The 5,950-nt window shown below is 41.9% G+C and overlaps 1 protein-coding gene across 1 annotated transcript in view; it reads right to left on the reverse strand.

The window, feature by feature from the left end:
* Positions 1 to 2,334: 2,334 nt before the first annotated feature.
* The window catches only part of TM2D1 (TM2 domain containing 1), an 18,543-nt gene continuing 14,927 nt past the window's right edge, over positions 2,335 to 5,950 (reverse strand). Inside the window, exon 6 of the mRNA XM_010290191.1 lies at positions 2,335 to 2,905. The gene's annotated coding sequence lies outside the window, so the exon portion shown is untranslated. The remainder of the gene's footprint in view (positions 2,906 to 5,950) is intronic.

A 5,950-nucleotide genomic window follows, 5' to 3' on the forward strand; every position in this document is an offset into this window, starting at 1 on the left:
ACTGAAATTCTCTCCCCAAATGGATTTGGCAGAGCCCGGTTCTGCTGATCTTAAAGCAAGGTTTATCGTTTGTGCAGGCTGCTGCCTGAAGGGGGAAAAGATCTTTGAAGTGGCTGAATGATGGAAGGGTCTCCCCCCTCCTCTCCCTCACACGCATTTTTTGAGGGTGGAGACTGGGAGATGCTCAACGGCCCTGAGTCAGGAAATTACATGACAAATTAAACAATTATGTTTTTTAGTGCTGAGCATCTAGTTAGACATTTAGTGTCAAACATGCATTTAGCATGAATTCCACGGGTATTTATGCTTTTCCCCATCACCTGTGATTCTACACTGCATTATTTTACTGCATGTCAAGAGCTCCCCCAGTCCAGTACCTACACCTTGAAGAGATTTCTTTATCTTCTAACTTTATTACAGAAGGCACTGCCTGGACACTGTTGGAGTGACAAGGACTATTTCCTTAATTACTGTACATTGATAATAGCATTTACTCTGGCAGCTCCAGTGCTATTCAATCAAGCAAGATTCAATACAAAAAAGCTGATTTGCCAAAAAAGAGATTAGCATAAGTGCCTACAGTCACATTCTATTTTTGAAGGTAAAGCTACTGTGTCTGTGAGCTTTCTTGTGGGAACTTTATAAAGAGAGATTAATCTAGTTTATCTCCTTCAAAAGATATTTGGGGAAATCGCAGAGAGTCACTGTTTAGGCTCTTTTGGTAATAATTTTCTATAAACATGTAAAATAAAGAACTGCACAGAAAGTGCTAATCAGCAGCAGGAAGTTATATTTTTTCTCTTACGTGGATGTAGACATTTGTTGGGAAAAAGTCTATGTTCTCCAGTTTGCTATTGCTGTGCTTTGTCATTTAATCAAGTGGTGACTGTAGCTGTTGCACTTTAAAATTAAATGCTATTATTTATGGTAGAACTTGCTCTAGTTAAAAATGCAGACCTCAGCACTGTGTACATTTGTAAGCAGAAGGTTAAGCAGGACATTTTAAATGGTAAAGCAAAGGGCTTAATCAAGGCTGAAGAGCAAAATGCGGCGGGACAACAGATATAGTAAATAGGCATTAATCACCATACAGGCTTAATCCAGGTATTAGGCAGTCTTGGAGCTAATACGAAGACTCACTTGCATAAGGACTCATCCTACCAACCCTTAAGTAAGTAAGTGAGTAACTTTATTCTCGGGAGAAATTTCACCAATGTCAAAGGCCCTTGCAATATCAGGCCTACCTTATGTCTTTGTAAAATGATCATCACACAATTATTTTGCCTGAAGGGGATTTCTGAGTTAAGAGGCACATGGGGGTATGGTTCAAGAAAGGAAAAAATTGAATGGCCAGAGGATATGGAGCCACTTTTCCATGGGTTTTTTTTTTTTCCCTTGACACTGTCTATTACTGTGACATCAAAATCCAAGCTAAGTACTACTTGCCAAAGATGGACCAGATAAAATCACGTAGCCAGTATCATCTCATGGGAGTCAGCTCACTGTCTTAGTGACAAATTTAGTGACTACAAATCCAGGCTTAGAACATAGTCCTCCCCTAGTCATAATCCAGCACTTGCACACTGGATTTGCATTTGACTACTGATGAAATAAAATTTCAGTTTCAAGAAGATAATCGCACATCCATAGGTACAAAATTCACTATACAAAAGTTCCTTTATTAGATGCTTAGAAAGATTAAAGTGCTTCCACGTTCAATTTGACATCAAAAATTCCAAACCTTTGTCCAAACAGACACGTCTCATGTGCTGACACACCAGCACACAAACCCCAGCCTCCAGTCCTGGGGGGGTTTGGCATCCTGGTCAAGCTTGCCTTACCTAGCCCTGAAACAGAACAAGCAGGCTCATGGTAAGCATGACACGAACTAACCCGAGGAAAGGGGAAGGAGGTGGAAGTGGGGAATGGGGTAGATAGATAGCCACGGTTTATCTATTCAAGGAATAGCAAGATGAAAAAACATCCACAAACCTTTAATTGTGAATGTAGGAGAGGGACAGTGATGTAACTGTTCCCAGGGAACACTATTCTTATTTTGTAGAGGGAGGTAAGCCAAGATACTTAAGCTCTAGAGAACCTTTAACACAGGAAGCTATTTATCATAACAAGCTTGGTTGATACTGCTCCCATACTGAACCAATTAGATTAGCCTATTTCGTCATACTTCATAACTTGGGATGATAGGTTTCCAAGCATGGTACAGTGCAGTAATTGAATTTTGATCAAACACACATGGCCCATAACCCAGTATGTGAAACTTTCAGAACAGTTCACAGCTTTTAAATATCCAGTCAACATGTTGCCAAAAGTACAGGATGTACTTGATGCAAGTGGGAGAGGAGGGGGGGAGCACGAGTCCACGCCGTAACTTGGTACAGCTGTAAAACAAACATTTTTTTGTTCCGATTCTGTTCCTACTTTAGCAAAGGAGCTGGGAGGAAGACAGTGAATGTCAAGTAAGTCGTTTTTCTCCCCAACCCCCACGCCCCCCAGGCACACACTTCCCTTTTAACATTCTTAGATTACCACAACCTTTTAAATTCACTGTACTGTACTTTCATACTGTATTAGACACACCAGCAATTATGTTTGTTAGCATGACACATCCATTGCTTACACTTAGTTAACAAAATAACTTAAAAGTCGCATGCATCATCCTCTTAATAGGGTTATAATCAATGGGACCATGGAATGAAAGCCCTAAAAATTACCCCCCACCTCTGCATTCCCCAGGCTTCTGCCTCTGCCAACACAATCCATATGGTGGGCAGTCTCGTCAGGCTCAAGGTGAACACTCAGTCAGTTCTTTGCAGGCAGTGATCTCCTCTTACATGTTCTTGCCATGTTTTCCCCATGGTAAATCCAAGGAACTTTGAAGAAGACCCTGTGTAAAGGAAACAGAATACATTAATAAATTCATTCCTACAGCTCTACTGACTAGGGGGCAAAGCACCCGCCGCAGAACAGGTTCATGACATGGAAAATGCTGTGCCAGACTTTCTTTTGAGCAAGTAATGGCTATCCATATCAAAGCTGCTCTCTGGCCTACAGCTAAGAGTCTGGCATGCTGAAGCAGCGGAGCAGGATATCCTCAACCTCTGCATACGGTGCTGCCAATGTCTTTCTCATCTTTGAATGCTTTGACCTGAAAGGCAGCTGCAAGCAGCTCCTGGCATCTCAGGTACCCGCAAGGGAAGCACCGGGGCAGCCAACACTTTCGCTTTCACCGAGGTGGTGCACATGACGTAAAAGATGGGAATTACTGCTACGGCCCTCCAGAGAGTGTGGGATCTGACGGTTCACCCGAGTGCTCCTAGTCGCACTCTGTGGATCGCCTGCCTCCGAGCCGCCTCACACACCTGGTCTGGAGTACAGCTGTGTAAGGGAAGCAGCCACAGGTTCCAAGGGGAGAAACGGTGCTTTTCACACGTAACAAGATGTACATCCCCTTTAGTCTTGCTGTTGGCTGGGGACAGGTGTATCGCCCGACTACAGCCACCACCCTGCCAGAGACAGAGCGCAGAGGATGCGCTAGATCCATCTCCCTCCCCGTCCCACTCCCCACTAAGTTATGATGCTGCAGAGAAAAGAAAAAAAAAAAAAAATTGGTGTTCAACTTATCAGACTTGGACCAAACCTCAGCTCAAACCAAGGTTAAACAGGCCCATTCTAAGCCTCTTAAAGACAGGATTTATATAGTAATTACAGTAATGGAAACTGATCTTTATAATTTTTATACTGCCTAAAATTCTGCTGTGTCATATGCATCTGCAGAGCCTGAGAACTGTGCTTCTCGGAGAGAGCACTGCAGTCTTGAAAGCAGCCATTCAAATGTATAATGGAGAATTATCAGAGCATGAGTACGTTCGAGATTATAAGGAAGCACGATGAGTAAGAATCAGAAATCCTGAGTTTGTATTTGAGACAAGCAGTATTTTTTAAACACTTTCTTTTGTTGGGAGTTTACGGAACTAGATCTGCCTCACACACCATGCAAACAGCACTGAGAGTGCCCTTTTTATTCTTTTATTTCCTTTCTTTTCCTTTGGTACAGTCTTAGGTCTAAAGAGTGAGCGTAGTGCAAAATGCAGCTCGTCCAGACAGAATCCTCACATCCACTTTCTAGTTTTCTCTGTCGTGCAAGGAAAAATACCGGAGCGCTAAGGCTTTGCTGTATGAGGAAGAACAACTTCAGAAGATCTGGAGATCTGATAGGGGGTTTGGCTCCACCTTCAGGAAGAAAAAGGCAAAGAGACAACAGGGTTTTAAGTTTCAGACATACTTTCTGCAGAAACTGAAGCCTACAACCCCCTTTTATTGACATCGACTGCTCCCCAATGTGTCTTTGCTTCATACATATAAAAGATTCCCTGATCTGATGCCGTGACATTTCTACATTCTTCATTCAGCTCTGAGAGTCCAACTCCTCCTAGAGGTACTTGAGACCCGGCGGCAGGATGTCCAAAGGTAGCTGATACATGAACAAACAGAGCTGATGATACATGAGCAAAAGTAAACGAAAAGCAGCTTTGAGGTGAAAAATAGAAGTTGCAATGCATAGGATGTCATAGAGCTGTATCAAGTATTATCAGCCGTTTACACTGTCAGTGCTAAGGTTTCCATATAGAATACAATTTTCTTATCGTTCACAGAGATTAGAAAGGTTCTCTGGGTAACACAGATGGATTGAGAGGAAGAAAGTGGGAAGACTCTTGATCAAATTTCAGTCTAGCAAAACACTTAAGCATGTGCCTGAAGTTAAAGTTATTTTTTCTCCTCAGATCCAGGCAGAAGATGCAAACAGAACAATCTCTTGTATTTCACCTCTTGGCAGACTCTGATGCAGGTTGAACCCAGAACACAGTAGCTGGTTAAAAAGCATGATTTAAATGAATTAAAATGATGCATTTCTTAAAGAAGCCATATAGTGACCATTTATAATAATGAAAATGGCAAAGTAGTTAGGGATGAGATGACAGCGAGTTTGAAAGACCGTATGATGTATTAGTGAAATTATAGGTGATCACACAATTAGTGACAGTCCTGTGAGGGAATGGAAACGTACGGATGCTTGCAAAATCTTGCCTTTGGCATTTCCCCAACCGGGTGCTTAAGCACCCAACCTTATTGTATGCAACATCACCTTCTGGAGGAAACAGGTTTGAAAACTGCAGAGCAAGCAACAGGAATGGCTCTCGGTGCAGAAACGGACTAAACACCTAATGAATCTAAAAATAAAAAATCCCAAAAACACTGAGAAGAGATGCGAGAAGACTGAATAGACATAGCTGTGTAAGCAAATATAACTGAATATACTCTTGAGGAACAAACGAAACAATTCTTGATGGGGTGACAACAGATGTTCTCCAAAAAAATTCTAACAGAGCATTTCAAACACAAAGACCTTCCTGTGGAGCTGAGAAGTTTTACTGGCAGATGTACAATAATACATCTTTGGAAACATAATAAAACCTAACATTTAAGGTGTTATCAGGTCCTGAAAGCAGAATTGATATCGTCATGTAATAAGTGGTAGGTGGTGGTGGAGGGGGAAACAGTTAGGATAACAAAATACTGTCACAGGAAGTTGCTATAGCGTAGTTGTGACTTAAATTGCAGGAGGAACAACTAGTTCAGTTTGTTCTAAAATCTCTCTAAAGTTGCTCTTTCGGAAAACGAGCTCTAAACACAAGTAAAAGATGCACTGGCTGACCTAACTGAACAAACACAATCCAGAGTAATTTATTAGTACAGTCAGCACACCTAAGTATAACTGTTTTTGCACTGTGTGAATGAATGCGAAGTGCCCAAAGCTGCATGTTGCTACCAGCTACTGCTCTTTCAGATCGTGGTTAAGCACATTGCAGAAAATCCTAAAATGGACATTTAAAAAAAAAAGGGGGGGGGGGGGGGGGGAACAGCAGAGTTT

The sequence above is a fragment of the Phaethon lepturus genome, unplaced genomic scaffold (genome assembly GCF_000687285.1).
Source record: "Phaethon lepturus isolate BGI_N335 unplaced genomic scaffold, ASM68728v1 scaffold45336, whole genome shotgun sequence".
NCBI classification, from domain to species: Eukaryota; Metazoa; Chordata; class Aves; order Phaethontiformes; family Phaethontidae; genus Phaethon; species Phaethon lepturus.